The sequence below is a fragment of the Sinohyriopsis cumingii genome, chromosome 1, assembly GCF_028554795.1.
Source record: "Sinohyriopsis cumingii isolate HCF-2022 chromosome 1, ASM2855479v2, whole genome shotgun sequence".
In the NCBI taxonomy this organism is placed as follows: Eukaryota; Metazoa; Mollusca; class Bivalvia; order Unionida; family Unionidae; genus Sinohyriopsis; species Sinohyriopsis cumingii.
Genome location: NC_142961.1, coordinates 78,546,699 through 78,570,201, shown reverse-complemented (window position 1 = coordinate 78,570,201; position 23,503 = coordinate 78,546,699). Strand labels below are relative to the sequence as shown.

Below are 23,503 nucleotides of genomic sequence, written 5' to 3'. Positions count from 1 at the left end.
AAGATCTGTGTCATATTGGACAAACAGTTCAAACACAAAATTCAACAAAAGTGTTGCAAAAATATGGGTCACAGTGACCTAGTTTGGTTCCAAAACCTTGCCGGATTAACAGTTTTGCCAGACCAACCAAGGTCACACATCGCCAATATAATGCAGTTTCATCTGTGTTATACACCTGCTCAGGAATGAGGTGCTCATCAACTATAAGCTTCAGAAATTTGTACAGAAACTCGGCAGCTCCTTTCTCCACACACTTTATGCATGGAAATTCTATGACGCTTCTTGAATCTTTGAAGCCATCCTTCACTATAGTCTAAGTTTTTTATGAAAAGACTGAGCCTGGTCCATTACCTGCCTGACCTGCAATTCCACTCCATCACTCCAACGTCAAAACCATTCTATCAATTGGTCATGCTCAGTACACCTACCATCCTTCACAGTTTTTCCAATGTTCATTCGCTTCTTTGAATCACTGTCTGAATAGAATTTAAATAGTTTGTCCCTATGCTTCTTTATATCATAAACAGCTGATGAACTAATACCATATGTCACACAGCTTTTGCACGGAAACACCACAGTCCAGTTTTTTTAAACAGTTCTACTTTATTTTGTATCGATATTGACTGGTGTTTACGCTTGACACCACCACTGACACTTGCATCTTTCTTAGAAGCCATAGCTAGGGTTAAATGTAAGTAAAATAAGCTAAGAATCTTACAAAATACAAGTATCACCACCAACAACTGCATTCTAAACAATCCAAGCTAGTGTGCACGCAGTGAACTAATTTGGCAGTGTAGAGAATTTCAAGTGCCCTCTTGTAATTTTGTCCGGATTAAAAGAGGTGCCGGACCATCCATTGTTGGCAAATCAGTAGCTTACCTGTACTATGTGGACACGAGCTAAATGTAAAGACTTATCTTAAGCCAGTAAAATGCAAAATGTAGGTCATAGTGGCTTTCTTTTTTGTATAGCGGTGGTACTAACAGACATACATGCAGAATGATCATCTAGTCTGATATCTAGCATGAAGAGTACATGAGATATAAACTTTAAATAAAAATCCAAACCCAAGTGACACAAATACTTCTTTGATGAAATCCACTCAAAGTTTTTGCTTAGGACATTGTAATATTTAAGACACAGTAAGGCAGTACATACTTGTATGCATATGTTTTTATGTGTCAATGCCAAACTCCAATATCAAAGATTGGGAAGAACAGTAGACTTATCAATATTTAACAAATGGATTCATTTGTTTCACTTTTGTTTTTTTTTAATTTGAAAGAATCGCTTCTTACCACCTCTGCTCTGATGCCACACCAAAATATCTCTGTTGTGCCATCAGAAATTCCTGACAGGACAACTTACAGTACCACTGCATCTTTATTTATGCATTTAAACAACTGAAGCAAATTTTGTTTTACATTTGTAAAGGAAATTATAATGTAATTTATTTAACTAGTTATAGTGAAACATTCCAATGTTAGTGTGAGTGTGTGTGTGTGTGTGTGTGTTAGTGTGTGTGTGCGCCATCACTAACTTAAATATCCCGACACTAAGAAATAATTACTTTTCTCTTGTAACAACTGGTGTACAGTAAAATTTTCCTGAATTATTTTCCTGGAAAATTAATGTCACTCTTGTGTACTAATGTGCCCAGCAAGTACAATGATAAGTAGCTCAATGTGAATGGAAAGGAAAGTCACAGCAGTATAATTAAATAATAGCAAATGTCCAAAACATCAAATGGAACTATTTTCAGGCTGTGAAACATCAAATGGAACTATTTTCAGGCTGTGAACACCAAAAGAGGGGCCTGGCCGACATTACAATTGCCAATGCTTCAGAGAGATTTAACCATACAAAGAATAAATCATCCTGACATTGATTATATAAGCGACCAAAAAAAATCATTTCACATGAGTCTAGTAATTTAATGTGTATTTAGAGCAGACTGATCAGCTTCTGTACAATACACTTATATTTGCATGGACTGTCCAAAAATGAATTTAAGTACATCCCCGATTCAGTTAAAACAATGTAGTCCAAGAAGTTGATATCATGATACATGGAACGTAGATCTCAGACACCTCTAGGAATTCCGATTGATTTTACCTTATTCAAAGAAATCTTAACAATATCAAGCACCTGATGAATGGCACTCCTTTTAGGTCCCTTGAGAAGCATACATTTATCCTAGAAAGGGAAAGTGATCAGATATAGACAGTTAAATACTAAATGACAACCAATGCTATTTAAAATAAAGAACAAAACAGAAAACACGGAATTTATCGTGAAGTGCAAACCACATGCATAGTTCTTGAGCAGTAATGACAGAACATACTGTCAACAACAGCAAAAAATGTTCGTGTGGTTGAATACAGATATACACAAACTTTGAGCCAGCTAGCATCAAGCAAAAAGAAATTTTCTAGTAAAATGAAGTGCAGAGTAAGAGTCTCTCTCTCTCTCAAACACAAACCAGAGACTGACAATTGTTTTCAAGCTTTTCATAAAGAATCCCTATTACTTCTTCCCGCTTCACCTTTGGAAACCGAATGGCCTGTCTAGAAAAGAGACTTCATTTCAGTGTATATTCTACAGAAATAAAAACAGCAGTATTTGTTAACACTGTTATAAAATACTGACAAGAATTAGCATTAAACAATTGTTAATTTTTGCTTGGGAAGATGTCATTTATATTACACATGGTGACATGTTTGCTAAGCACCCAACTAAAGTTATGTATAAGCTATAATCTACCTGTCTTGGGAATATTATCACGGGCTTGTGTTTGATCTCTAAAGATTGCTTTGGGGTTGGTGTTCAACTCCTATGCAAAGTTACCATGACCAGCCAGAGACTGGAAAATTGAGTCAGCAAAGGTGACCAGTCACTTCACTTAACAAAGGCTTGCCGTTATCACACCTATATTTTAAAGGTTAATTCAAGGATCAAAAGGATTCCCATGGGGTGAACGGGGCATGTTCTTGTCTGTCCACACATTGACAGACAGCAAGAGGGACATTGTCCGCTAAGTTTGATTGGTTCGATCCACAGCAATAGCCAACCGAAAATTGAGATAGAGGGTGTGATTACAATTCAGACCTGAATGATACCTTCTGAAATCGTAAGGGTAATTTAGTATTCTCCTGGAAGGATTGCAGATCAATAGGGTTTACTCTGAGAAAGAAGCCACCTGTAATCTGGTGGCAGAACTTAGAGGCAGATTCTAAGGAAAGACAAAGCTTCGAAAAGGTCAGTAAATAATTTGCTCAAATTTTGCAGAATATTACGGCATCATAATTGTAATTATTTGTAGTATATACACTTAAATACTAGGATAGTTTAGTATGTAGAATTACCTTTGTAGTGTTTCATTTACATGCGTATTTGAGAAATGGGCTTGAGCCTTACGTACAGAATTATTAGATGCAAGGCGGAATTATCTACATTGTTAGCTTGTGGACAGAATTAATTTTGTAATTTTCTATTAGGTTACTTCGTAGTAAACCAGTGCATTTATGAATGCATTATGTTAGAATTTACATATGTTTGAATTGTGAATCTGGAAAGTATGTAAGATTAATTACTATAGACGTATGCATATATCAGAGCATGGATATTTGAATATTTGTGTACTTTATATGAGTTGTAAGGTAAAGAAATGCATCTGATTATTGTGATATTGTATAGTATAACAGGATTAGGAATATTTACTGATGTGACGGAATTTATTTATGTATGTATAAGAAGTAACTGATACCATGCTGTATTATGATGTTTGTTTTACCATACAAGAACATATGGGTATCTTGATGTAAACAAATGCATGACCGAAGAAATCTAATAGCCATTATCTGATGTTAGGCTGTGTGTAGCGTGAGATGAGAGGGCTAAGGAAAAGATTATACCATCCTTGTGTTTTCACAGGAAGCTTTTTAGGGGACAAAGAACTTGGGTCCCTAGTCTTCAAGAGTTGGAGAAGAATTGAGACTGGCTGAGACAGTCGAAGTTGACAGAAGTGTAGTCGTGGGGAAGAAAGTTAGGAAGGAGTCTAGAGAAAGTTGAGGAGGAGGAGGAGAAGGAATTTGGAGGGAGGAAGAGAAGGAATTGGGAGAAATTGGAGAGAGAAAGGATACAACAGATGAGTAGAAATACAAAGACAGGTGGAAATCAATTTCAAACTGCTAATCAAGTGATGCAATAAAATTATTAAAGGGTCGAGCGGAAGAAGTGTAATTGGAAATTTGAATCATCTGATTATTGAATTGTTATTCATTGAATCTCAACCGTTTTTTTAATATTTAACTGTCAGCATTGCTGACTGGGGGCTTGGAGCTTTACATCTATCTTTCACTAAATTTAACATCCAACAAAACAGAGCCCGGGTGGGACTTCTATAATAGCTTAAATAAAATATTGGGAGCACCCCACCCCAACCATATAGTTTGTCACACATTGCCACCTGAATTACTGCATTATATTTAACAACCAAAACTATAACCCCAAAATAAACTTAAGTTTGTTAACTGTCCATGATTAAACTGAACTAAATTTATTGGTGAAATGAAGAATGATGTGGGAAGATTGTCAAGATTCCAAGTTTGACCCCTCTCTCCCTATCTGTGATAGTAAATTTGCAATCAAAGATTTTCAGACTTTTTTGGGGGAAATAACTCACATTATCAATTAATATATTTTGCTTATTTGCATTTTCTTGCTTTGGCATCAATTACATTATATGCCATTCAAGACTGCTAGATCTCAGTATCTAAAATCTCTCTCTCTCTCATGCTGCGGCAAAAAATCCAATTTATTTTGTTTACTTATTATAGGAAAGATCATTTGTGTAGCTATAAAAGATATAGTACTGTCGATCATCATTGATATTAAAATCTGAATTTGTTCATTTTTCTGATGCAAAAAAATGTGTGAAGTGCCATTTTCTGGGACAAGCCATCTGTAACTGTGTTGGAACATGAAACTCAGCGATTTCAATTGGGGGAAAAACACAGATCCAACCATGCCATGAAATAAAGGGTCGTGCTATACAATATCAAATCAAACCAATGGTATGTTAAATGATGTAAACTTTCTGATTTTGCAAACATGAAGAAAACAAAATTCCAGTCTAAAATGCAGGTTGTTTTAGTACCTTTTTATCAAGCTGTAGTGAAAATAAATAGCCATGTTGTCATCTGTCTTTGGCAATTCTGTATACAGGTGTATATCTCTAAAAAAACCAAAATGTCTGAGGATCTGATAAATGGTATTTTCAGTTAACTTTAAGATGATAATGCAATCTAGTTTTATAATCTACTTACGTGATGTTGACCTTTAAAACCCTTCCCCTTTTATCCTTTCATTTTCTATTTGCTCTTTCTGATGTTATTCACACATTTTAATTTTACAGCTTTTCCCAGTCATGGTTAATTTAAAATAATGACATTTACTTTTAGATGTAAATCAATGTTCTGCAGCATATTTTTCAGCAACCACTCACAACCTACCCTCTCTCTCCCTGTCTTATGAATCTAGCCTATAGTTCATTATTCTTTTAAAAATATGTGTCAATATATGAGTAAATATATTAATATGCATGAAGCTAAGGCCATCTTCACCAACAATGAAACTTTTAATGTCAAAGCATCTGCTTCACAGGCATGACTGTTAAGAGAAACATGTTTTACCAATTTGATCATGATCTTTTTATATATCAGCTGTGAAATGTAGTCTTCAGGTGTGTGTGTGGGGGGGGGGACTAATTTTAATTATGTAATACTATCCCTACAGTGTAGAGTTCTCCTTACTGAAAAACCTTGTCTGTTTCATGTGAAGACATCATTACACAGAGTGGAGATAGTCATAAGAAATGGTTGACTCGTGCTCTTTTGCAAAACAGTCATTTTTTATATCTGAATGTTGGTGCCTTTCTGGGCCATATGTCCACACTCTGTTCTGATAAAGAGTGAAGACAGAAGGAGGAAAAGGCAGAATGCAAACACCAAAATGCTGCCTTCATGATCTCCAATGAAGAATGATTAAAATACACTCTTTTTGTTTCATTAATAAAAGGTCTCTATCAGTAAGGGACTGATAAGCTCTTTTGATGGTAGAGACAATCTACTGCGAGATGGTAGAAGCTGAATTATCCCTTGAATCTGACTGTTGAGGAGGTGGAGGAGGTATAAATTAAGGTTGAGGACTGCTCTAAGGCTGCATCTGTTTAAAGAACTTTATGGATGGTCCCTGGGGGGTAAATCCCATTACCACACTTCCTGGACAACTGCAGTTGGCTGCGAACAGATGTAAAGATCGGTGCTGATGGCCCTTCAGATCTTATGAAGCCACAGAAGGAACAAGTCCTCCGAAGAGGGTCCTGGCATACAAAGGAGCAGACCTTATAAAGACTTTACTTTGGTTAAGTAACCGTTCAAAGAGTGCAACATAACATGATGGCAAATGTGCAGAAGTTTAGCCAATAAGGCATTGAAACAGAAAGTGCACAATGGGAGGTTTTGGCCATAGTTTCCAGCAAACACTGGATCCACTGAATAAGGCATTCAGCATAGTGAATGATGTAGCCCAGAAGATGTCAGCATAAGACTAACAGCTGATCTTTCTAGACAATGATGATGATGATGATGTTGACACAGAAGCACTCTGTGCCTCTGCCTGATGCTCATTGTTGTGAGCTGGGGATCTGTGTGTACTAGAAGTTCCAGTGGGAAGACAAGACAGATGATGCTATGCCTCCAGTCTTCCTAGCTGATGACACTTGATGAGGTGATCGTGGTATCATCAACTTTATTCTGGGTGTTGGGTCAGTAGTCCATGTAGGTGACTACTGAGGTATACAGGGCCAATTCCACTGAGGTGGTGGACCACATATCTAGTAATGATTCATAGACAACAGGGATACAGAGCTAATCACCTTCCTTAGTCTGAACCAGGTGGGCAGACACTCATTTTTTTGCACAGGATGTGACAGTAGGGTAGAGAGAGGGGGGAACGCTGTCACTAACCCCATAACATGATCCATCTGAGTGATGACCAGTGAATAATCAGCTATCCTGGAAGTGTTGGATGTCATGCTTCTTCTCCCTTGCAGGAGTGTGTGACACACTTCCCAGGATGTGACACATGCATTGTTTCTTCTTCCTTATGGGAGGGCACGACACATTGAATATGCAATGTGTTTGGCTTCTTAATTATTTGGTGGGAGGGGAGATGCAATCTACTCCTCAAATGTTCAATCCATCCTTCTGGAGGTGCATTACCTATCTCCAAAAAGGCTGGTCCCATAATTCCCTGGGACCCGAAAGTCATCTTCCGACCTGAAGAGCTAATCATCTTGCAGTGAGACCCTTGGGGTTTTTCAAGCAAAGAGTCCTGAAAATTCTCAAGAGTCAATGGTGGTATGTTTCCTCCACCCTCCATATCTGTGTCTGGAATTGGCTGGGTTCCAGCTGATCATAATTTATAAAATGCACAATGATTTTTCAGTGTGTATTTTGAAAATTTTATATTTAATTGATAATATTGGTGTTGTATAAAATTTGATTTTGATGAAGATAATAAAAAATATTCGTTATCCGGTAATTTACAAGAGCAACAATATACATAACACAGAGCTACCATGCTCCATCTCTTAATGAAACTCTTTAAGTGCACGCTTGCAGGGGTCATAAACAGTCAATCATGCCCACTTTATCTATATGAATTATGATGTTGACTCCATGGTGGTGATTGTATGTGACTGCAAGAAAGCATGGCACGCTCAGCTTTTCTCCACAAGAAACCATGGCAATTCTCTCAGAATATGCTGGGAGATGGTGGAGAGACTTTTCTTAATCCTCTCCACCACCAATCCAGTGCATGGTTAAATGAAAACTTGCACAAACTGTACATCATCAGTGGCTTGATATAAGAAGACGATGCAATATGTATCCTGGACTGTTTCTTCAATTATTAAAACAAAGAACAATGTATGGTACTTCTTCACAGTCACTTTAAAATTATTTGCTTAATGTTTCCACACTATGCAATATATATACAGTTATGCAAGATGCAACCTCTACACAAGACTATAGCACTTCCACACCAAATATACTTGTACATACCTGTACAACACATTTTCCCAAAACATTAGGAGCAAGATATACTTATTTTAACATTGTCCGATGGGGTTTATGCCAACACTGCTGAGTACGTGCTTCTGTATTCTTTTGCCAACAGATATATATATATATATATATATATATATATATATATATATATATATATATATATATATATATATATATATACACCTACATTGCTGGTTTTGTCATTTGTTGGGTTTAATATTATCAAATTTAATGGCAAAATTTAAAAACATGACCATTCAAATGTTTTAGGTAAGATTTACACTTGTATAAAAAATTTAAGTTCATGCAAATATGACTTCATTTCGTATAGTACTGCGCATTCTTTCAGTCCACAATAAACATACTGCAAAACTGTTCTTGAAGCTAAAGTAAATATTGTTTTAATAAATAAATAAATCGCTGGAATTCACTTTTCCACAAGGTATCATAAAAACAAATAAAACATTTTGTTGCCCAAAAAACATTTACTAAATATGTCTTTATTTTTTGCACTGAAACCAACAGTATGAAATTACAGAAATTATAGACTGTTCTGGTGGCCTAGTGGTTTGAGCATCCGCCTCAGATGTGGGAGGTCATGAGTTCTATCCCCAGTAGAATCATACCAAAGACTTAATTTTTTAGATGTAGTGCATAAAATAGAGAAGTCTGTTGCAGCCACACAAGGCTGTGACAAGTTTAATGAAAGCTATACTGCACTAAAAGCTTTCATTTTCTTCTTCATCAAAATGTATCTTCCTTATCTTGGTGATAAAATGAGTTCATTATATAGAAAATTGAGAGAGAGAGATTGTGCATCCTAATTTACAACTTCATTTGTACATCAGAAAATGATACTGACTATTAGAAAGCATGCATTATTAAAATGTGTTGCAATTATCTTTATTGCTGAATTCGTCCTTCAACAAAATTTAGAAATAACAATTTTGATAGGGCTCTTTGCTCAGAAGTAAATTAGTAAATTGCTGCTTAGCGGTGTATTTTGTATTATATTTTAGAAAGAATGCATATAATTAATTGGGTTATTAACTTGCTTTTCTTATAATTTATGGTTTGGTTCCATGGTCCAACTGCAGCATAAATGAACTAAAAGCATAAGAAATTGAGTCAGATGAGACAGTACTGCTGCAGTAATCACATGAACCACAACAATATTTGCTGTGAACCCAGAACTAATAGCAGAGGTACACAGTAAATGGGGAAATAATTTAGATTTACAACCATTGCAGCTAAAACCTCTTACACATCCAGTTCTGAATAGATGAGTTCATCTAGGGATACCTGTTAAAGCCATTAAAAGAGAGACTGATGCAGGTACAATAAGAGATGGATTTAATAGCTTTTTTAAATACGCAGCTTAGAGAATTTCAGGCGATGCACAAGGCGTTATCAATAGACGTGATGAGTTCAGCTTATACATACTACAGTACAAATTAAATACAATAGAATTCATTTTACAAATGAGTTTTCATAATGGTAGGCATTTCAGTTTGATTTCAAAAGATGATGATGATAAATGCATTTCCAGGATAAATTAATCAATATTGCATTATCAGCAATTACTAAGTGTCCCTAACCTTTTTTTGTCCTGTGTATATGTAACCTTTTAGGCATATATCCTTGAATTATTATTGCTTTTAATTCTAGAGCACATCATTTGTTCAAGTAATTTTAAACTTAGTTTTGTTTCCCATTGATTTAACACCATTTGAGCAATTTGATATAATATCTGTTAGTGTGTGATTTGGATTTTGAATGTAGCTATACAAATTTTTCAGTCATATCACTACGATGTCTGCCGTGTGACAGTTTATAGTGCTATCTAGCACTGGGGCACCATGCCGCAGACATGTAGCATGATGTCCCACTCAGTCACATTCTTCTGACACCAGGCCGACCAGTCCTAACACTGGCCACTTAATGATGAGTTCCAAGCAAGGCACCTCCTAGTACCATTTTTATAAGTCTTTGGTATATCTTGACCAGGGTTCAAACCTGCAGCCTCCCACATTCAAGGCAGACACTCTATCCACTAGGTCACCAGAGAGGTTATCAGCAGGGATGTAAACTGTAGCTAGGCAATGTGATGTTGGCTCTACCATGTGGAAAGGGTGGGTGGCATATTCAAGAAATCTAGAACATAGTATTTTTGTCTACATGGTGCATATTTGTGAATATACTTACCTACGCCACTACAAAATACCATAAGAAATGTATATTTTGTTCAGGTAAAGGTATGAAACTGACACCTGATATGGACAGGATTCTGGTGTCCAGATTTCTCCCATCAGTTTGTTTAGTTCTACTAGACTGAATGGACATACATCATCGATAATGGACACCTGATTCCTTGCTCCCTGTGTCCACATCCATGATATTGACTTGACAATTCCAAATCTGTGATATGTGTATCATGCTACTGTTGGCAGTAAGTCATGCTTGAAACTTGTCTAATGAATGTGACCCAGTTCTGTTATTGATATTTTCTAATAAAACAAAGGTTGTTTAAAGACATAATGTATTACTGAAATAATATACAGCTATTCATATTATTCCACCTCTGAAAATCTTAAAGATAATCCATAGTGACCATAAAAAATGCTGGAAGCACCCTTATCGCTAAAACACGAAACACAGCGATGATTTCCCCAAGTACATAATGAAGCCAAATCACTTTGATTCAGAATATGGAATACCATTATATGTGCTCTGATTATACCGTATTTCATGCATTTTTCATACCCTTTAATTTTCTGAACATAATTCAGTTATCAAAATCATAATTATTTAAATGGATCATAATTTTTCATACATATCACTTTGTATTTTTCAAAAAATCCATTAAATTATCAGACATAAAATTTCTACTAAGAAGATTTATGTTTTCAAAAAAGATCGTTAATAACGTATTGCCATTTACTTTTACAAAAATTAATAATTAATTGTTGGTGAGACAATACAATGTTTGATGCATAAGCTCTCTTATTGTCATTAGAATATCTACTGGTGTTTATTAACAAACTGACAAAGGACTTCACAGACCATACCTTTAAACATTATTGTTAATTAGTTCTCCTTATGAAGTCCGTCACTGTAACAAAACACCACGTGCATTTTAAAATGAGTCTGGAAGCCCCTTGATGTTTTCTTATCCAACAAAAATTGCATCTCAGCACATGCTAAAGTGAAGACCACAGACCCTTGGTCAACTAGTCTTATTGTTTCATTATAGTGATACAAATGTAAAATATAAAAACTCTGTCATTTTCTATCCTAAATTTGAAAGTCACTGACTCCATTAAATCTATTCGGATATATACATATACCATCTTTTAAGCGTTTGTTGTTCTGTTTTCACTTGGATATAATTAACATTTTATTGCAAATCTATTCAATGATATACCCCTCTATTATCTTTATTGGCGAGTTCGAATAACAAGTAACGTGTATGATCGCTTGTCCTTATAACAAATTCTAATAACAACAAAAATCTTTTTGAGTACTTTTATTTTTATTGTAAATAGATTCTTGATTTGAGAGCAAAATGAGACAGAAAATATACATTTACTTTGTACGTTTGTACCGTTAGGTTGTCGAGTAGCTTGTGTCCCACAGAAATTGTTCAGGTAAGATCCCTTTAGTTTTTGTACACGGTCAGAACTGCAAATGATAATTATTTATTTTACATAATTTTTCGTTACACTGAAATTAATAATGTTTTTTTTCGTGTATGAAAAATTACATGAAATACGGTAGTTATGAAAGCCAAATACATAAAAAGGAGTTCATAAACAGAAAATAAGCAACAAGTAAAACTGGGACAAGAACTTGTAAAACTCCTATGTTGAAGATGTTTACACCTTTATCATACATAAATGTCAAAACAGTTCAATTTACTGGAAAACAGAAAAACAAAGATACAGCAATAACACTCATAGTCATAAATATTTAGATCCTTTACATCACACAAATTAATCCACTTTAGTCAGAATAAGAATTAATGTGCATGACTCCTTTGTCACCCATATAATTCAGGTGATAATTAGGGTGATCAAACAGGTTCCATGACCAGATGACTGACTAACCAATCACCAGTTTTTGTGTACAGGTTAAAGCTGTACCGATGTCACTTTTTTGCTGATTATGCCGATACCGCATATAGCCAATTATTAAAATTGCTGATACCGATTATGAGACTGATTATTTCATTATTATTTGTTTTATAACAATGACGGGTTCGGAAACATCAACCTATTAGTGCAATGCAAGCAGGTATTTTGACGTGTGAGTTATAACAAGGTTGTTTATGCGGCAAGTGAATTTGAACTTCTATACAAAAAGAAACAGAAACCAAATAAGAAGTACATTGCTATTTATAGAAAACAATGATCACACAAACATAAAACTTGAAAAACTTTAAAACTAAGACTGATAAAACTTATGTTTTGCCAATTCAGGATATAAATGAATGAAATGTATTAAGCTAGTCTTTGAACTTATGTTCAATGATGCAGGTCGCCATTACTAGATTTCCATAAATGAAATTTTTTAAAATAAATAATGATACCCCAATAATTAAAATTAATAATATGCATGCTTTAAGACTAAAGTTAAATGTCACTGTACGCTGGCTGCAGCTAATACTGAAAGCCTAGTTGAGGTATGTTGTGATTAAGCAAGAGTTACATTTCTCCCTTCTCGCCAAGTAAGAATCCAGTGCAATCCGAAAAAATCTAGCCTGTGCCACTTAACAGCTGCTCGCTCGGAATGCTTTAAGCTGGTGCAGACAAATAGTGTCTAGCTGATTTAGCCAAGTAGGGGAACTGAAAACTGTGAGTGTTTCACCAGCCACATATGTCTTCTTCTGGTGGCAACTGAGGGCTGGCCAGATACAATTCAAGCATCACGTCAACGACATCATCCACGTGGTTTGTTTCATTGATGGTATGGACAGGTTCATCACAGGACACAAAAAACAAATCCCAGAGATGGTCCAATGGTGTTTGTTTCAGTTGCAATTTTTCTTTTTCTGGTCTGGGGTTCTTCCTGCTTGTCAGCATTCTGATGCAAGCCACTCTTTGGATCTGGTCACAAGTAATTCTTCGCTGAATAGGTGATGTTTGAATCATGGATCCGAGATGGTGGCAAAGACAAGCTTCTTGTTGCTGGCAATGTTAGCAAAGTGTGTGTTCAGTGACATCATTGTCTGAATACTCTGACTTGCTTCATACTCTCAAGCCAACAACATTCGGAGCATTTTCATAATAGGAAGAATGACGGATACTGATGTTTGGCTATCACTTACTTCCTTGGTAATGATTGTGAATGGGCCTAACGTGTCCACAGTATTGTTAATCAAGACCCATTGTTGGGCTGTTATGCTAGACATATCATAGAGAGTAGCGTAAGCCCACAAGACTTGTTTTTGTTCATTTAATGAAACCAACATATTGTATGTAGAATTCCAGCGAGTCTGGACATCCTGGATTAGTTTCTTATGTGCAGCACCAAATTTTCCTGCTGCTCTTCGAGCTGCTGTTGTGCCAGGATGGAGTGCCGGAACTAGCTGATCGTGAGATCACCAGAACATCTTTGACAGCTTGTTGTGACAATGCCACCACTAACAACGAGCTGCGGTGTGTGTGTGAAACATAGCTGATGCTGTCGATTTCAGCCAGACACATTGCTTTAACGTTTGCACCTCCATCACAGAGAAAAACATGGATATGAGTTTTGGAAATGGTGTAATCCTCACATAATTTGTCCAGTTTCTCGCCAAATATTCTCCTGTGTGTGATTTATCTCGAGGCGTTGGTGCTAAAGTCACCTGTTTCCGCTGAAAGTCTTGCATCAGCCAGTGTTCTATAAGACTCAAGGCTACGCCGATGGATGGATCTGACCATGCATCAGATGCCAAACTAAGGTCAGATTGGGCAGAAACTAAATCACGCACCTTGCTTTGTATCGCTTTATGCATGTCAGGTATCAAAGATGTGGAAAAGTACTTCCAACTTGGAATTTTATAGCGCGGTTCTGCCTTGGCCATCAGACGTCGAAATCCAATGTCTCCAACAGCGGAAAATGATTGCACATCTACTGTCATGAACTCTGCAATAGCTTTGTGCCAACGAATAGCTCTTGGGTAGCCATGCAAATAGCTAGTCAGAGTACGAGGATTTCTGCAGCTGCTGAGGTTAACTTCACAGCATCCTTTTCTTTTTTATCTGCCAGAAACAGACCATGTTCGACGATGTGCTGGACAAGATTTGATGTTATATAGTTTTTAGAATCCTTTCCACCTCTGGAAATGCATGCTTTGCAAAGAGTACAAATTTGCTTTGGACTCGTCAACTGAATTTACTTTAAAGTAATTCCAAACTAAACTTGAGTGTTTCGAGTTCGACATTATGCATAGGCTTGGTAGTATATTTAATAGTGGACAATCGCTAGTCAATACTAATAATCCAATTGTTTCGTGCTCTTGAAACAATGTTTTAAATCAAGTAAGTTACTACTAAGTTGTCCATGTGGCTGGCTGGATGCAAGCACCAGGCTGCGAGTCGCACGCTGAAGCAGCTGGGGTATCCAGGGGTAACATTGCTGGTGCTGGCATGCCAATATCAATGCTGCATAATATTTGTATGTCAGCGTTCAGCTGCTTCAGCATGCGACCGCTATTCTTTGATTAGCAGCATTGTAGGACTGGCAGATTAACTATAGTAAGTCATAGTTTCGTAGTAGTTGGAAATTTCGCTACCTATGTAATCTGCCCATAGCTATCTGCTAATGTGTATGCTGGAAGTTCAACAGCCACACAAGTCCTCATTTGCTGGTTGGCTGCTGTGATTGGGATGTTTGCATGAATGGTATTGATAATCTGTTGTGTGCAGACAATCAGCGGTAGTTTACAGCAAGTGTGGTAAAAAGTATTTACTTCTAAGCATATATTGTCTTTCAATTAACCCCCAGATCAAATGTTTATTCCTTAATTTCCACTATTTAATTCTGATTTAAAATTCAAGACATGTCAAGATGAAGCCTAGCTAAGTAATGTGCATCCATGCACCAAATGATTGCCAAATTTAGAAAATCTCCATTTACTTCTATGTTAGCTCATTTTCCCCTGGAGAGCCTTCTCATTTTTGCCTGAAAATGAGGTAGAAAATGTATGCTTTTGTTTACTTCTGACTGCTTGGTTGTATAAAAGATGTTGCTGTCAATTCGTTATATCACCTACACATGTGCAGAAGGGTGAAATTGCACTTTTGTTGATTTTTTTTAAATGGACCCACAATTTTCATGTCCTTGCCCCTCTTTTTTATTCCAATTACATGTAGTATGATGTCCCACCCAGTCACATTATCGTGACACAAGGTCAACCACTATCCTCTTAATGCTGAGCACCAAGTAAGGCAGCTGTTAGTACCATTTTTATATCTTTGGTATGACTCTGCCAGGGTTCAATCCCATGACCTGCATCCGAGGCAGACTGGAGTGGTTGGTCTTTACAATATTTTTCCCAACTGTATTTTTTCAATACAATTAAAAAGTCTATATTATTTGGTATACCCCTTAAAAGTACAACTTCAGCCTTTGCTACAATACCACACACTATGGCATATTATGAATCATGGTGATGTCACAGAGATCAGAACTTGGGTAATACCTCAAAGCATAAATGTAACATGCATGACCCTCAATGATATCTATGAGGGATTTGCTTTATAAAAAATACTTTTTTAGAAATCACCAAGGACTGGCTAATGGTTGTAATTTCTGGGTAATGATAATACACAAAATATGAAATAAGGATTATTTGAATTTTGTGATGTCATGTAAATTAACCCATTTTCCCCATGAGATCCTTTTTTCTCTCCTTAAATGGGGGATGGAAACGTTTTCTTGGTTGCTTCCAAATAGATCTTTTTCCAAGAGATTTTCATTTTGCCAGATGCTTAAATGTATAAATACATTGTTTTCAATGGCTATTTCACCCACATGTGTACAAATACGTGAAAATTGGACATGGTCTGTGTGTGGGTTGTTGTTTTGTGTTTTACTGGATCCATGATTTTTATGTCCTTACCCCCTTTTTGCTCAAAATCTCAAATTTTACCCTACTTTTAGCAATGATTGATCTCTCCATGTGCAGTCTGGGCCTGTCTTTTTTAAATTCAATGACAAAAAGTCTACAATCCAGACACAAACTCCAGTCCCGAAACCGGACATTTCTGAGCTAAAACAAAAATGGTCTCAAAAATTGTTCTCTTTTCCCACTTTATTTTTTAATATGACTACAATGTCTACATTAGTTGGTATCACTAAAGAACTACATCTTTTCCCTTTTCTGTATTAACACCCACTTTGGTGTATCATGAGTAATACTGACATCATGGAGCTTGGAACTAGTGTACTTTATGAGGCACAATCATGCACATTGGGACAAGATAGTTTATACTTTTTAAAATGTTTATCATCACAAGTTCATTAGGGGTGAATACTGCCAGCTGAAATCATAATGTAATATATTGCAATATAAATGATTGTATATGTGTCAGTATGGATCGCTGTGAATGCAACCATTTTTAAAACCATGTACTAATATCAACTGTCAAATACATTTGATAAGCCTGAAAGTTTTACTACAATAAAACATGTTCTACCAGCTGTGTTTCTTCTTGCTTTGGAAGAGACTGATCATGCCTTGGCAGCCTATGGTCAGTTAAAAAAAGAGAGTTTTCTGACAAATGATAAAGAATTAAAAAAAATAAAAAGACAACTTGCAGTTAACAAATTCAACAAGATCTGGTTAAGTCTCCAAAGATTAACAGGCTTCATGTACCTTTAACTACAAGTTAAAATACTGGATTTGACTAAACATCTTAACTGATAGCAAAACCTATATGACTGAAAACTTACTGTGTGTCATGGTTATGACGCGTTGCTCTTGCCTTGGGGTGATATTGCTTTTGAGGTCAGTAGCAGATGGATACAAAGGTGTTCTGTTCTGACAGGAGTTAATAATAAAAAAGTCAGTGTTCTGACAGATTTAAAGCCAAGGCTCAAAAGAAGAGGGATTATAGGACACACAGTACAGATGGTATGGGAAGTATGGGCACCAGCCTGGAAATGGGTGAACATAAAATAGAGTATATATGGGTTTGGCTGACCATGATTGGTAAATAATGTAAGTTATGTTTCAGAAAAAAGAATCTTTTGAGAGCTTATCCTAGTTGTAAATGAAAAAAATAAAGACATTGTTTTATTGATGGAATTTCAGTCCTTTAACAGTCTTGAGTTTGGAACATTCTTTACTAAAATTAGCATCTGACTCTTTGGTGCAGAATTGAAAGCATATGTTTCAAACACATGCAGGTCCAGAAAATGCCATGGCTCATATCCTTTCTTCTACACAAAAGCTGACATCCAGGTTTCATCTATACTGATAAATATAGGTTTGATCATGAGTACTAAGACATTTTAAGCAATTGAATTTTTAATACCATGGTGTTTGCATAGGTTTACTATGGCAACTGAATTAGTACTGTGAGTCCTTTAAGTGCTGTCCACATAAAAAGGTCAGTTGAAATAAATTTATTAATTAGTAGCAAATGGCACAATAATCTGCCTCATCAACACTCCATCACAAATCATTTCTAAGAGAGCTGTTCTCAACCACCAGTCGTGTCAGGAAGAAAGAAAAAAAAACGAAGAAAACTTGATGGTCTCTTTAAATGGCAAAATCATCCATCAGTCATCAGTATCAACACAGATTTGGGGTCCAATTTTTCAGACTACTATAAATAATGATAATATTTACAAAGGTTTATGGTAATCCATCAAAAACTGCTGGACTAGTTGGGAATGTTGCATGTTGCTCTAACAAGATTATGCGCTGGATCACAGGGGCTGGTATCATTCGTTGCTTACAATTTACCTATAAATCATGCATGAAGTACTACACGGGACCTATTTAAGAATCAACATTGCCTTAAATTCAGTCAACTAAAAATCAGGTGTAATATGACATTTTCAGTCAACCAATGTGAAGGCAGTATTCCATTTGGTTCGTTCACTTGCATATTAAGAAGGCACAATGATGACAATGTTAACCAGTATCATGTGAAAGTGGCATACCTTACAGGTGTGATTTAAGTCAAACCTTGTGTCAGTACAAAAAGTCAAATGTCTGAGCTAGATATTGATTTTAAAAAATTATTTTCATAAATTGGTCGTGTGAGAAGGGTCCTCCCTTGTGTATAGCACATGTATGATTTATAGGTAAATGAAAGCAACAAGCCCGTTTGCCTGATGGAAGGAAGGAAAGAGACATACAGACACGAGGATTACTAAATATATCCCCGCCACTGTGCGGTATATAGTTTAAAACATAACACTGATGTAAACCGAAGAATAGATGGAAAGGGGCAGGTAATCTAAAGGACACTAAAGTGATAGCTATGTTGAACTACCGCCAAGGCGGGATCAAACAAATAACAGATCGTGATGAAATTTAGCAGACTATTGTCTTTTCAAATTTAATACAAGAAAGAAATAAAAACCACGATATATAGCGTCAATCGCCATCAAAGAGAATTCGTGACGTTTTTAAATTTACATCAATTAGGCTACCGGGTAAAAATAAACTTAATTGAAAACGAGTCTACCAAGCAATACTTATCACTAAAATTCCCTCTTGACATGTAAATACACCTTGATGCTTGCCGTGTTTCACAAACTACCCAATCGCTGGTCCCAAGATCCGGGGTATTTTACATTTAGCTAAGAGGCGAGAACGTAACATTTGGAATAACTTACCTAGTATTCGCTGAAAAAAAGCTGCGCTGGCTGCAAGAAACAGTGCACGGATAATAACAAGAGAAAGCAATATCCTGATGGACTTATCAAAGCAGTTATGCTAGCTGAAATTCCGTTGGTTGGATCCAAATGTAAGAACCAATGAAAATCAATAATCCTTGTGAGATCATGTGACCCTATTCCCATGCGTAAAGAATTATCAATGGCAATTCAGTTTATCGTTGTCGAATTTTAGTTATTATTATTATTAGTAGTAGTAGTAGTATACGCTTAAACGAAACAGACAAAATAAAGTTTAAACTTCCTGTTCACATCCAGTTTTAATTATCTTAGTATTTATATCTGAAAAAATTAAACGGACAGTACCATCTTGTTCAAACACATGTAAGATTTCGATAAAACATCGTCTTGTTTTGAAAGCGAACTCATATTTACGAGCCCATGAAAATACGTTCGGAAGTATTTAGGTTTCTAAAGGAAAAGTGACATCACAAGATAACGTCTGGTATTGCTCAGCAGTGTTGTATTATGTTGGTTGTGCCGAACAACATTTGCAAGGGTGTAACAGTGTTGACGTCACACAGTAATATTAATTAAAATAAATTATTTCCTCGCTTAATTTTTACATGCAAGATGACCGACTTGTAGGTGTACAGTTTTACCTCTTAATATATATATATATATATATATATATATATATATATATATATATATATATATATATATATATATATATATATATATATATATATATATATAATGTCCAGACCGTACAAATGCGAATAGGTATTTTTAGCAGCCTGTATTAGCAACGAACGTCTGATATCGTAGCCTATCCCCAGTTCTTATCATCTCATTTTAGTCAACACATGAATGGGTGTGATCAACTCTGTTTCATTAGCGGAGATGTTTACTCTATACAACATGCAAAACTTAATGTTGATTCTCACAAGTCGGTAGAAATTGCTCACTCTCCTAGTGATGGGGTGCTAGTGTTCCACATGTTCACTGTCCTAGTAATGGTGGGGGGGAGCTATTCTATATGTTCACTGCCCTAGTGATGGGGTGCTAGTTTTCTGTATGTTCACTGTCCTAATAATGGGGTGCTAATGTTCCATATGTTTACTGTCCTAGTGATACGGCTCTAGTGTTTCTGTATGCTCACTGTTCTTGTACTGGTGTGTTAATGTTCGGTAAATTGTTCACTCTCCTAGTACAGAGGTGCTAGTGTTCTGTATGTTCACTGTCCTAATAATGGGGTGCTAGTGTTCCATGTGTTCACTGTCCTAGTGATGGGGGGCTAGTTTTATGTATGTTCACTGTCCTAGTAATGGGGGGGGGGATATTATTCTATATGTTTACTGTCCTAGTGATGGGGTGCTAGTGTTCCATATGTTCACTGTCCTAGTGATGGGGCGCTAGTGTTTCTATATGCTCACTGTTCCTGTACTAGTGTGTTAATGTTCGGTAAATTGTTCACTCTCCTAGTACAGAGGTGCTAGTGTTCTGTATGTTCACTGTCCTAATAATGGGGTGCTAGTGTTCCATATGTTCACTGTCCTAGTGATGGGGGGCTAGTTTTCTGTATGTTCACTGTCCTAGTGATGGGGTGCTAGTGTTCCATATGTGCACTGTTCTAATAATGGGGTGCTAGTGTTCTATATGTTTACTGTTCTAGTGATGGGGCGCTAGTGTTTCTATATGCTCACTGTTCTTGCACTGGTGTGTTAGTGTTCGGTAAATTGTTCACTCTCCTAGTACATATGTGTTAGTGTTCTATATGCTTTTCTGTAAATTCGACAATAAATAAAATTTGTCTATATGTATATGCCTATGATAGTTTTGTAACTTTACCATTGTTGGAAATAGCATTTTCTAGCAATTTTGTTTTCACAAACTGGATCTTAAAAAGAAACTCCAATAATGTTAGGATTTTTTGTATAAATTACTGATGACCAACCTGTTTACATAAAATTGATGCTATGCAAAAAATCTCGCAAAATAATTATTTATTATCACTTCAAGTAACAAACTGTTTCCCGTAATTATTTACACCCGTTCCGCCTTGTCATTAAGTCAGAATGAAGTCAAGTTACCATGGTGATGTGACGAAACAGGTGTTAACTTGCAAGGTTTTGCATTCATATTGTATTTGTGATATGGATGTTTATTCTTTTGTGGCTATTACTATACAGAACGATGCGCGCTTGAATAAGAAAACAATTATGCTAATACGTAACCAACATTCTCTGTTGATTCTCATATTTCCGATTCATATGATTTTCACTCCTTGGAGGAGACACCCCCAACATGTTCGTGCTGACTAGTGAAGAGGTACAGTTAGCTAATAATATTTTCTTTCACTCACAATAACCTTTGACCTGAAAAACGATAAACGTACTGGTCGCGTAGAGACAGAATTTTAAATACAACTGCCATCAACTCTATGGTCCATGGATATCCCAAGGGACTTAGCCGCTGGACCATAACATAGAGGCAATTGGGACTCCTCTCCTTTAATTATTATACACACTTACTGGTCATAAAAGACAAATTAATACATGCAACTGACATTGAACCCGGGGTCCAGCTTTATTCCCCAAGGGACGTAGACTCTGGGTCATAGCTTGAAAATTATCGAGATCCACACACATTGCTTATATGCATACTTACTTGGTATGAAAAGACAAACACGTATACCCAACTGATATTTGCCCTTTGGACATTCGTTTACCCTAAGGGACCTACCCACTTTATGGTGAAGGTCCAAATGGGGAAACGTGGGGACACGTGTTTAACAAACAAGGCAATACTAGAAGTTTGTTTAAAACGTCTCCAGAACGTCGTCGCAAGAATGTGTATTAAATTTCCTTTTAAACTAAAGGAAATACTAGAAGCTTTTAATGTCTCTAGAAGATTTTATTTATGGATTTCTTTTTTCCAAAACCTTTTCTACACGCTTTCCATACGGGCAAAGAAAAACATTTTAAGAGACAGAAAGATCAAAACTGCAATATTTAAAACCATCGTGATGCTAACGAATACATGTTCCAAGATAAATAACTCCTAAGGAGGTACGTAACGTTCAGATTACTTATATCCCTTTCTCGAGTGCACGTTTTTGCATCAAGACCTAAGAAGGTTTCTATCCACATAGTGGAACGTTCTTTCCTTGGTAAATCTAGGCATTTAGAGTGACATGTGGTGGGTCAAATATGTATCTATCATAGCATATAGCAAATCATAAACCTACGAGTTGTAAAATATTTATGTTACAACGTAATTTTTTAAAGGAATTTTTAGAAAGTACAATTTTTGGAATTGCAATTTAAATTCATATAATTTTTAACAAAGATGATCACTGTTAGAATTATATGAATTTAAATTACAATTCCAAAAATTGCACTTTCAAAAAATTCCTAAAAAATTACATATCAATTCACGTGTATGATTAGTAATGGGAGATATACTGGCGTTAAAAAAAGAAAAGACACTCTGGATGCAATGATAATATAACATTACCCCGCAGTCTTGAAATTATGAACTTATGCCGAAACGGGGAATTGAACAATTCCCCAGCGCATTAACACTGCGAATCAGTATGGGGATGTGGAAATTTAACTTTAGTCCATTCAATTAGCACTGAGACGATATACGACAAGAGGAATGTAACTCAAGTTTTTTTTTAAATTAAGTTTAGCAAGACTGTATGCTGACAAGAGGAGATGAACACTAATCTATATGATTAATATTAGTATGACTCTCTGAACTCAAGGCGAATGGTATGTGAAAAACGTCCATAGGCAGAACAGGGAGGGGTGCTCTAGCTACAAAGGGAAACGTAATGTGAAAAACGGCCATAGGATTAATATTATGAGATGGCATGATGGAAATGGAAATTTATCATTAGTCCATTGGATTAACATCTTGCGACGATATGCTGAAAAAATGACACTATGCAGACCTTGATATATTGACAATGAATGACAGAATTCGAGGTGAAATAAGGTTTTCGCATTATATTTGCTGTTTAAAGAAACTTGTTCTCTAGATCCTCACGGAAACTGCATATCATGCCAAATTCTTACCTTGTTTGACAGGGTAGTACTGCCACCCTATCTTTTCACCTCTTACTCTCTCAATAAATGAGTCAAGTAACAGAATAATGTATGGTGAAACAACCTTAATGTACATTAAACATATATCTTACGATAAACTCTGATACTATTTGATAATTTAGTAATGTTTCACTCTCTTTTCACAAACGTCATATTACAATAAACAACATTTCACTGTGCATATCGAATCTAGGGCTACAAACACGAAAATAGTATTTCTCTAATAAAGTGAAGAACTAAACTTGATCTATACAGCACTGACAGTGGATATTTTGAAACAAAATATATGCTAATGTTTGTCGAAGTGACGTTATGTAGCAGGCAAGTGAGCGTATTAAATCTAGATTGGGCATAAAGAAAACGGTATATTCATAACAGGGTGAAGAACCAAACTGAATAGACACTGAATGT

The 23,503-nt window shown here is 36.0% G+C and overlaps 1 protein-coding gene across 2 annotated transcripts in view; it reads right to left on the bottom strand.

The window, feature by feature from the left end:
* LOC149807179 (neurocalcin homolog) overlaps positions 1-19,060 on the bottom strand; it is a 144,598-nt gene extending 125,538 nt beyond the window's left edge. For both annotated transcript variants that reach the window (XM_089963184.1, XM_089963175.1), the window contains exon 1: positions 18,975-19,060. The gene's annotated coding sequence lies outside the window, so the exon portion shown is untranslated. The remainder of the gene's footprint in view (positions 1-18,974) is intronic.
* Between the last annotated feature and the right edge of the window lie 4,443 nt (positions 19,061-23,503).